The sequence below is a fragment of the Oxyura jamaicensis genome, chromosome 5, assembly GCF_011077185.1.
Source record: "Oxyura jamaicensis isolate SHBP4307 breed ruddy duck chromosome 5, BPBGC_Ojam_1.0, whole genome shotgun sequence".
NCBI classification, from domain to species: Eukaryota; Metazoa; Chordata; class Aves; order Anseriformes; family Anatidae; genus Oxyura; species Oxyura jamaicensis.
Genome location: NC_048897.1, coordinates 53,046,910 through 53,057,608, shown reverse-complemented (window position 1 = coordinate 53,057,608; position 10,699 = coordinate 53,046,910). Strand labels below are relative to the sequence as shown.

General features: G+C 43.7%; 2 long non-coding RNA genes across 2 annotated transcripts in view; one reads left to right on the top strand and one right to left on the bottom strand.

Annotated features, from left to right (window-relative positions):
- Window positions 1–4,355: 4,355 nt before the first annotated feature.
- On the top strand, window positions 4,356–7,825 carry LOC118168535. The gene is made up of 3 exons (XR_004751630.1): window positions 4,356–4,495; window positions 4,593–6,429; window positions 7,519–7,825. It is a non-coding gene; the product is annotated as an uncharacterized LOC118168535 (long non-coding RNA).
- A 2,000-nt stretch (window positions 7,826–9,825) lies between these two features.
- The window catches only part of LOC118168536, a 2,881-nt gene continuing 2,007 nt past the window's right edge, over window positions 9,826–10,699 (bottom strand). Inside the window, exon 3 of the long non-coding RNA XR_004751631.1 lies at window positions 9,826–9,869. This is a non-coding gene — a long non-coding RNA (uncharacterized LOC118168536). The remainder of the gene's footprint in view (window positions 9,870–10,699) is intronic.

Genomic DNA, 10,699 nt, shown 5'->3' with positions numbered 1-10,699 from the left:
AGCAGGGTGAGAGACCGAGGGATGCTGCACATGAGGCTTGTCCTTCTGTCCTGCACCAGTCCCACCGCTGTCACAGTGGGAAACGCAGTGAAGTAAAAAAAAAAAAAAAAACAAAAAACACACACTTTGTTTTTAGTGTTTAATCATCTTCTTTGTATGCCGTGCACGAATTACCATAGATGAAATTGAAATTTGTTGCATAAAGGATATTAATGTGGTTAATAAGACAAGCAATCGCCCACCAGTGGCCCTAGACATATCCAATAAGATTTTAATGATTTTTTTATTGTTACAGTTTGCTATTATGAAACCACTAGGCCAATTTATGTCTGTTTCATCCTTAACAAGAGATTTTCTGATGCAAGTTAGGTTTAAATATTAGCAGTTTTCCCCAGCATTTGGCCGTGTTATTTCCTGAAGCAGCACTGACCGGTTGCAGGGGCAGGTTGCTCCAGTACCCATTGAACTCCTCCCAGAGGAACCCATTTGCCTTTATGGTGGGGAGAATGTGCTGGGTGGGCAGAAAGGCCATCGGGTGCATAAAGCTACAGCAGCTACCTGAGCTATATGGCAGAGCAGGAGTGACGCAGATGAGACAGCAACGTGAGAAGCCACCGTGGCATTGTGCAGAGGAAGACACCGCTCACATGGGCTATAAAAAGAGCTCCTGCCTCCCTGAAACCTGCTTCTGCTGGGGGGACACGTTGCTCCATGACAAAGCACGAGGGTTGTCTTTGCCCCTTGGCTAGGGGTTCACGCAGTGCAGAACACTTCACCACGGGTTTTATTTCTTCAGCTCAAGGACACGGCTTGCAGTAGAGAGAGGAGAGATGAATTTGTTCCTTACCAGCAATCCTTACTGGGAGCTGCGGTGAGGAGGAACACACATCACTGTACAAACATCAGGAGAATGAAAATAAATGGGTATAAACAAGCCATTTGCTGGTGCTGTGATGGAGAAAGGAACAAAGAGAACTGCGATAGCAGGAGATCGGAGGGGTTACCAAAACAGACACTGCTGCAGAAGTCTGGCGCTGTCCTATGGATTTGAAAAGGTATCCCAGTTTAAAGCTGCCTTCAGGGCAGAACAGCTGGGGTTCATGCAGAGAGCAAAGCTAACAGTGATCAGTGCGTTCCCGAAAAGCAAAATGATTGTTAGGGAGGAGAGAGTCGGTGCTCAGCGTGAATGCTGCTGGAGACTGAACCTGCTGTACAAAGAAACAAAGTAGAAAAATATCCCCATGAAACCAAAGGAAAAGTACATTCTCAAGGTAAGGAGTGCTGCACACAGGAATAATGCTAATTCACCGAGCTGCAGCAGCATGCCTGGTGCTGCCTTTGGGGTATTTAAAATATATATTGGTTTTGTAAACCAATGGCATTTGCAATTGAGCTAGGCTGTGACATTCCAGTCTTCCAGGCGGTGATTAGGCATGCTGGTCATGGAGAAGTGCAATTATTCACTCCTTGAGAGCGATACATTTTATGGTGTGCTGAGTACCCTCTAAAATCTTCACTCACACTGCTATTATCCACCCTCCTGTTAAGAGCACCCTCAGGATGCCCGGGGATGGTGCTAAGGCAGGAGGCTGTGGATGTGCTTTGGGCAAGGAGTGTGGTCAGTGCCAGAGCACCCCATCCTCCCTGTGCTCCTCGTCCTGGCAGCCTGCTGCCTGCAGGACTGCTTGTGCTACGCTGAGAAACGCAAGGGAGAAAGAGATCTGAACATCAGATGGAGCAAAGCAGAATACAGTACAAAGTGGCAAGCCTGCAAACATGGGATATGTCAAGATTTCACAGCTTGAAAAAAGCGTGACCGCAATTTCTGTGCTCGTCCTTTGTAGGTGAAAAAGTGTTTTACTGCCAACTGGGAATTATGACATTTCCTAGTCAGTGTGTGCTGCTCTGTGTACAGATACTGCATGGTTAGAAGAGAGTTACTGCAAAATAGCATTAAAATGTGTAAAACTAGCAGTCTCTGTGGCCTTGAGCTACAGACACCAACCGTGATTTAAGCTCATGCATGACACGATGCAAACAAAAGATATCTACTGCAGAAAGCCCTTCAGAGCATCTATAACGAGCTCTCTGACTTCTGCTGGCCAGAGATCTGCAGGTAGAAAAGGAGCCAGCGATTGAATTCATAAAAAAATGCCCCGAGTATTAACTTGGCAGAGCTACAGTGGCAGATCACAAATTATTAGAGTCCACACTTAATAAATCATTAAGAATAGTATCTGCTAGATCAGAGGAGAATAATATTGCAATGGAAAGGGAATTTCTTTGTGTGGTCTCCTCCAGCACATAGACCTGCTGTGCTGGGCTGCCTGGCAGGGGACAAAAGCACACACTGGCAGAAAAGAGTGTTTGCTTGTAAAATAATTGAGATCCTTGACAGAGAGATTACCTGGGCGCTGAGGTCCAAGGATACAAAATGCTGCAGCTCATCACACAACCTCACACACTGTTAGTAGAAGCAATGTCAAAAAAGACATTGCTACAGTAGATCATCTGGCATTATCTAAGGGTTCAGACCTAACTTGAGGTATTGGAAAACAGTGGTTAGAGAAAGGAATCTGTGGTCAGTATTCAGATATGTGCATCAGATCTGCATGCTTCAAATATTGTTTCTTCTCTGTTATTGGTTTTCATCCACCCTAATAAATACAAGCACAGAGTTTTCAGTGGTTTTGGCAGGGTGACCCAGCTGCCCTCCAGCCTCATGTTTTAACTGAAAGACTTCATTTTAATATTTAATATTCAGCTATAGCAGTGCCATGTTGATGGTGCTTCATTCTTGGGGCTTACCCAGTCCAGCCAGAAAATAAAGGTAAAAAGTGATGTGACCTTTTTTTGCTTCTACTCCTGCATCACCACCTGTGATACTTTCTTTCCTCTCAGTCACAGATGGTAATGTTTCTCCTCTTTTTTCCCCCCTGGTCTCTTCCTCTCTGCACCAGTCCACCCTTCCACAATATTCCCTCACGTCCCCCAGTTTTCTGTGGAGGTGGTGCAGGTCTGGACACTGTAGGTTTCCTCTCCAAGTTAACCATGGTGACTTCAAGTGTAAATTTAACTACTGCCAACAACTCTTCAGCTCCCAGTCCACTTGTCCCTGTCCCAAATAAATCAGTGATCATCTCAGATTTTTTTTTTTATTATTATTATTATTATTTTTATTTATTTTTTTGGCAGTATGAACTGTCAGCTCAAGTTCAGCATAACTAACAAATTTTCTGCATTTCCAGGACCTTTGTTGATCCTACCTGGGACAACAATGCACTTACTAGAACTGCTTACAATCAAACCAAGTGATCACTATGAAAAGCGGAGAGAGAGAGATTTAGGAATGAAATAGATATCTTCCCTTAGTGCCTTCTTTGGTTGTAACATATACCCATCCTACTCATCTGTCCCCCAGGAGGAAACAATCACACCAGAGGAATGTTCACCTGGCTGAGACCAAAAAGCTTATTAAAAGGGGGAAGAAGAGTCTTGGCCTTAATAAAGTTAACTGTAGACATGTTGAATGCACATTATATTAGAGTCCTGACAGATTATATAGAGCCCTTAAGCTCTGGGAAGATGTATCCTTTGTGGGAGACAAAAACCTGCAAAGCCATGATGATAAAACCTGGGAAATGCAATCTTTATCTTTAAATGGTCAAACAGGGAACATGAACAAATGTAGAAATAATTTCATAGAGGAGGCAGTGTGTCACAGAGAGAAATGAGATCTGTATCAGAGCTTTTTTTTCATCAGAAACTCTGCCCCGTGACTCTCTCATCTTTTATCACTTTTATCTTTCCTGAAAACAAGTGTGGCATTTGGGGAAAAACAGTTCTCTTCTCTTCTCTTCTCTTCGCTTCGCTTCGCTTCGCTTCGCTTCGCTTCCCTTCCCTTCCCTTCCCTCTTCATTCTCAATAATCTCAATATTCTCTTCTCAACATTCTCAATGTTCTTAAATACTTTTCCCATTGTGGAAACAAACAAACAAAATGAAGTCAATCAAAAGTTCCTTTAACCACTTTGTCTCAATCTTTGCATATTAACTTTGCCCAGTGTGACACGCAGCTGTCTTCTCCACCCATACATGCACACTGGTGCTGCCACCTTCCCACAGGCACCCTGCTATCTGCCCAGCCTAGCAGGTGTGCTTTCATCAGGAGCTGATAATGCACCTTGTTACAGCTGGGGGAAGATCTACTGGTTTAGGTCACTGAGCACTTATAATGTGTTGCAAGCCCTCCCCTCAGCAGTTAATCTATTTGGAGGAAAATCTATCGATTTCTCACTGCTGTTCAGGGTTACAGAAGTGTGGGATAAGAGCGTTATGTTTGCAAGAGTGGGACAAGTACTGTGAGCCTTAGGAACAGACACGTCTGACAAAGAAGTGAATGCATCTCTTCACTGTAATGTGCAAAAGGTACTAAGGAGATATCTACTAGTAAGGGTGTTTTATGCCTTTAAAATCCTTACCTGAGTACATTTTTGGTAAGTGGAAGTTCACAGCTCACTCTGTGCTGTAATTTCTGGGTCAAAGTTATTTCAACTGACACTAAAATTTCCTCTTTACTAACTTTCTCTTTAGCTGGAGACTGGGGAGAGGGCGGATGTTTTCAGCACAGCAGATAATATCAGAGCCTGACAAGAATTCATGAATGGGAGATGTGGACACCTTAGAAATGAGTTATGACTGAGCATAGCTCACTGAAAGGAAAGAAGAAAAATCTGTGCATCTGAGAATCTACTGCCTAAGCTGTGGCACTGAGCAATTTTTTTCCTATGGTTAATTTTTTGGCTTCAGTAAATCCAATCAGATAGTGATTTATTACAAGTTTCTATTCTGTGTCATTTCCTCTTCAATAATAATATTCAATGATTCATTTTCTTGTTGAGAAAGAAAGTCAATATTGCAAATCCATCCAACTTTCATACACCAGCTCCTCTGGGACCTTGCACGGTCTAATGGACTTTGTACTTTCCCTGGTACTCATGATACATCTTCCTTTGCAGGCCATTGCCTCAGGAATCCCTTCCCATCTTCTTTGGTGTCTGCATCTCCCAGGTAGCCGGAGATAGGATGTTATCTCTGCCATTGGGAAGGTAATCCACCGTGCTTCTTAATCATTTTTAGCCTTTTGTCAATATCCAACCTAGCAATATTGCTCTAAATTGCTAGTACTCATTTTCTAAGCTCTGTAGTCTGCCGTGACAAATTCAAAGCCTTTTACATATAAATGTGTCTCAGAATAATGGACAGGAGAGGAAGGCACTCTAGAGGAATACAGGAACATCAGCAGCAGGACAGAACAAAGCCTAATATCCTGATGCCAACCTTGGCCCACTGTGAATGCCAAGGGAAGATTGTCAGAAGAGACACAGCTGGTGACACCCCCCTGCATCCTGTCCTGTCCCCAGGGATCTGTCAGCTGGGAGCTTCCTGAGTCCATTGACCCACAAAATATTCAGCTATGTAGGTTTCCTAAAAGTCATTACAGGTTCATTGCAAATGTATTTTTGACTAGCTCTTGCCTTTACTTTTATTTTTAATCTTTCCTTGGAACTCCTCTGGTGAACACGTCATGCTCAACATCTTATCATCTCTGAGATAATTTAATTGGCTTGTATTTTGGGGAAGAAAAAACTCATATACATTTTTTTAGATTCCAGACCCCTTCCATCTGTGATTTAAGAAGGCAATTAGGTAACTTATTTGCTGATAATGTTTTGATAATATAATTCTTTTTTACCAAACCATTAAGTTCTCTATTCATTTCACCCAGAAATGTATTTTTTTAATATACTATACCCAAATACCATCTAGTACTGTGACTACTTATTGTAAGAATTTGGGTCTTTCATACTTCATTTTTCTTTTACTTAAAGAGTCATTTTCCTCCTGTCCTCAACATCATGAATCTGAGGTTGACTATGGACGTGTAGGCTTTTTTCATGCTCCTTAATTTTTGTAACATGTCTAAATTCAAGAGCAAGTAAGGATCAAGGCACTACCCAGGGCAGTCCTGGAAGGAAACCTGAGCAGCTGAAGCCCAGCAGTGCCTGTCCCCCAGCTCCCCCCATCTCAGCAGGCTGGAGTGCCACAAGTGCTGCACGGGCTGCAATAAGGACTTCTTGAGCTTGAGGTATAGGGAGATTTCAGCTGAAGTCTAACACTTTTAATTAGCAGGGAATTCAGCCCTGACAGACTGAGTATTGCTCTGTTCCTCAAGTGTACAAGTTTTACTGCTAATCTGCAAATGATCTGCTTTCATTCCTCCGTATGCCTCTCTGCTTCTGTGAGTACCATCATTCCATCACCCTTGTTTCAAAACCTCCTTCAGCAATTTTTGTATTTAATGGGGCGCATCTCCTTCCAGAGGAGTTGCTGTGGTTTCAGAAGGCCTGGGGATGGTGGTGGGGCAGAGGTAAGTGTGTAAACCTTCACAAAGCTTGGGCTGTGGGCCGAGGGAGGCAAATGAAGGGCCCTGGCCAGCAGATGCTCTGGCCAACGCTCTCTCCGTGCTCCAAGCAGACCCAGCAGTGCCAGCATGGATGAGGTCTGATTCCTTTGTTAGAGACAGGGGGGGTCTGGGGGCATGTTTTAGCACAAAATTTTAAAATATCCTTTAGGATGCAAAGGAAGCTTTTAGTTCTTGCATTACCAAGCAGTGTTGGACTGGGCGAGCCCCAAGAATGAAGCACCATTAACATGACCCTGCTACAGCTGAACATTAGAGCTAAATCTTTCAGTCATAACGTGAGGCTAGAGCACAGCTGGGTGATCCTGCCAAAAGCACTGAAAAATCTGTGCCCTAAACTGGACTTGTATTTATTAGGGTAGATGAAAACCAATAATAGAGAAGAAAAAAGCCCTGAAGAATTCAAATCTGGCGTGCAAATCTGAATACTCAATGGTTTCTAAAACCTTAGAAATCAGAGAGGAAAAAGGAAATCAGGTGTAATGGGAGGAGGTGGGGATGAGGATGAAAAGAGAAAGACTGGAAAGTTTTCATAACGTTTAAATGCAGGGATTATGAATTCAAATTAAGAACAATTGCTAAATAAGAGTTTATAGGAGTGCATTTGTTAGGCATGTCAGCAACAATAAATATCATATTTGTCTCTGCTCTAACAAGCAGTCTGGTACTTTAGGCTGGCTTTGAGGACTAGGGGACCTTCCTGTGTAAGGTGATCATAGAATCACAGAAACACAGACTTGTGGTTGGGCTGGAAGGGACCTCACAGCCCACCTGGCTCCAGCCCCCTGCCATGAGCAGGGCCCCCTGCCCCAGCCCAGGCTGCCCCCAGCCCCATCCAGCCTGGCCTTGGGCACTGCCAGGGATGGGGCAGCCACAGCTCCTGGGGCAGCCTGCGCCAGGGCCTCACCGCCCTCTGAGGGAAGGATTTCCTCCAAATATCTAAACTAAATCTCCCCTCTTTCAATTTAAAAACCATCCCCTCTTGTCCTATTGTTATCTGCCAAAGTAGAAAGCCACTCTCCAACTTTTTGTAAGCCACCTCTAAGTACGGAAAGGAATTATTGTGATTACCCCAGTGCTGAGAAAAGCTGGGCTATCACCTCGTCCACCCGCTGCCTTGTGCAGCCACATGGAGACACCAGCTGCAGCTGGAAAGCAGCGACATCCCTCAACTTGGACACTCCAGGGCAAATCAGCCCAAGTGCCATGTGAGGCCACTCTGCGCACAGGCACAGCCAGGCTCTCTGCACACGAGGATGCCCAGCTGGGTGCTGGACATTGTCCGTTCAGAGTGATGGAAGCAATGGTGGATGCAGAAAATGCAATGCCCCGTGGTGAAACTGCAGCATGCCAGGGCTGTCCATCTTGGAGCTGGTGCCCTCCACTGAGGGGCTGTTACTGTCCTGATAAGCTGGGACATAAGAGTCTGTAGTACCAAAAAATCGGCCCTAGGATAAGGAAAGGGCAAACTGATTTTTTTTACAGGACAGTTCAGTGCAAGAAAGGAAATCTCGTTGATTCAGAAGTTTTGGTTTCATTTCTACCAACAGATCTCTCTCCTTGGGATGAACATCTGGTAAAGATTACAGGAAAAGTGTCTGTAACCTCCACTACTGGAGAAGAGGGTTACAAAGAATAAGGAGGGAAAGGACAAAGCAGTGACAATTGCTCTGGGAACTCTGTCAGATAACCTGAAGGACTGCATTGATGAACTGGATGGCTCCTGCAGCAGTTTATCTCCTCAAAGCTGTTGCTTTGATGAGTTCTTTCAGCTTGTGACAAGATCTTGACCTTGAAGGAGCTGACTGATAAAGATGTGGATGCAGTGATTGTGCTGTGGCTCGTGTCTCCACAGTATCTGCTTGAGCATTCGCGCAGAAGAGTACTCTCCAGTAAACAGAGATATGACTGGGTGCACACAGGCCTGCACGGGAGCTGATCAAAAAAAGAAGGAAAATAATTTTTAAGATATCAACGTTTTTTAAAACTAGAATCAAAAGAGATGGATCTCCCGGGAAAGACTTCTCTGGGCTGAGCAGCAAGAAGGCAGGAGGGGCAATGTGGCAGCCAGGGACAGGCAGCCGACATGTGCAAGGACCTTGCCTGGCCGAGCAGCGCAGGCACAGGGGGCAGCCTCCAGTGTCCCTTCTGCAGTCTGAAGCAGTGACAGAATCTGGTACAGTGCCTAAATCCACACCTGCCTTGCAAAATGCATCTTGCAATAACAAAACATTTCCCCAGTCTCTGTGCCAGCGATGCAGAAAGCTGCGTTGGTGGGGATAAAGCAGAGGAGGCCGATACTCACGGCTCATCCATGAGATGCAGCCCTCATGCGATCAGCTGCTTGCATGCAGCGCCCTCAGGGTAACAAACTGCACAGGTCTCTTCTCACCTGTGCGAGGAACTGAAGGATCCCAGCAGCAAAGGCCACATAAAAGTTGAAATAGCATTTGACAGCAAATGAAGCATACCGGTTTTTATATGAAGCCTTCCCAGGCATTTCAGGTCAGTCACCCCATATCATGCATAAAGCTATTAGTTCATTTATTCTCTGAATCATTACTACCAACTGTGCTAACTAACATAAAAAAAGACTAATGGATTCCTTGAGGGAAAATTTATATGCAAGGTCAACTTTTTTTTTATTATTTATTTTTTTTTTAACACAGGCAGGCAATTATCACTACTTTTATTTAATGATGCCTTCTCTGAATACATGTAATATTTCTTGGAATTAAAGACCACAAATTTGAGCATTTGCTTGAAATAGAATTATTGATTCATCCAGCATCAAATCTACTTGTCTCGTAATTACAGACAATGAAAAGCTCCTCTTTCTCTCCTAACAGTGTCAAGCTGTTAATGCCAATCAAAAATGCTGAAAAGCATAATAAAAACTGAAATATGCAAGATGGTTGGTGAGACTCTCTGTTCAGCCCAATTCTATGAGATGCTGAATGTCACCAGGGCATGTGGCAAAATGTCAGTGTTATTTTCTTCTAAGGAAAACAACACAATTGTTGTGTTGTAAGATTAGTGTATATTTTGAGTGTAATTACAGCATGGACTATGTATCTTGAGCTACCGTAGAGATTTCTTGTAAAACACTTCTGACAGAGAATGATCCACGTTATATTACTTATCAAAAATTCAGAAAATTTTTCATTTCATTTGAAATGTCCTGTTTTACACTGAAATATACATAGCAGTTTTTTAGCTTACCTTTAAAAATATTAAATTTTCTTTTCTTGTCAGCTAGGAAGGTTTCATGAAGATCTAGGAGAGGCCACTTTTCCATTTCTTTCTGAAGCATTGGTGACGACATGCTGCAGTCATCTTGAACTCCTTCCTCTCACTTCTCACCAGATAACCACGGCTCAAAGCACCTACGCAAGCAATGCCAACCCTGCGTGAGATTTAGAGCTGTGTTTATCCTGCAATATTAGAATGAAGATCTAAGGTATTGCAAGTTGGGCACCTGAGGAATTACTGTGCCTTGCAGCCATGGCTGCAGTGAGGACCCTCGGTCACCAGAAGAGGGGGGCAGGATCCTTCCATCTTCTCACTGGCCTGAAGGTTGCTGTTGCTGTCACTTGCCCTAATTAATAGTCCAGACTGGGCTGGTTTACTCCATCTCTCCCCTGTAGGTCCCGCAATAAGTACAGCATTTGAAAACAGTGTTTTGCACAAATATGCACTGTCTCATTTTACCAATAAAGCAACCTAAACACAGGACACTTGGTGCTTTAACCATCTGCATGCTTTACTGTCTCCCTGGAAAGCTTAAGGAGCTCTAACTTGTGTCCAGTCACACATCTGTTATTTCAGCCACCAGCCCTTCCTCTCTTTTCAGGTCTCTCTGTTTCAGCCCAGCAGCTGGGCGCAGCTTTCAGAGGTGGACTTAGAGGTGTGGGCAGGAGGCTGCAGCCTGCTCCTCCCAGGACATTTATCCTGACAAGCCCACTGTGAATGAATTTGATATGAATTCACAGTAAACTCCAACAGAACCACATTCTTCCTTAGAACTATTTTCAGCAGTTTCATATTTTTTCATGTGATGGATTACTTGTTTCCCTCCTTCCCTTGTAAAATCATCTAATATTGACTTTAAAGTGAGCTGCCCAAGTCCATGGAAATGTACTGCGCTATTTGATCATAAAGTAGGTGAGTTCCTGTTTTTTTTTTTTTTTTTTTTTTTTTTTTTTTTTTTTTTTTT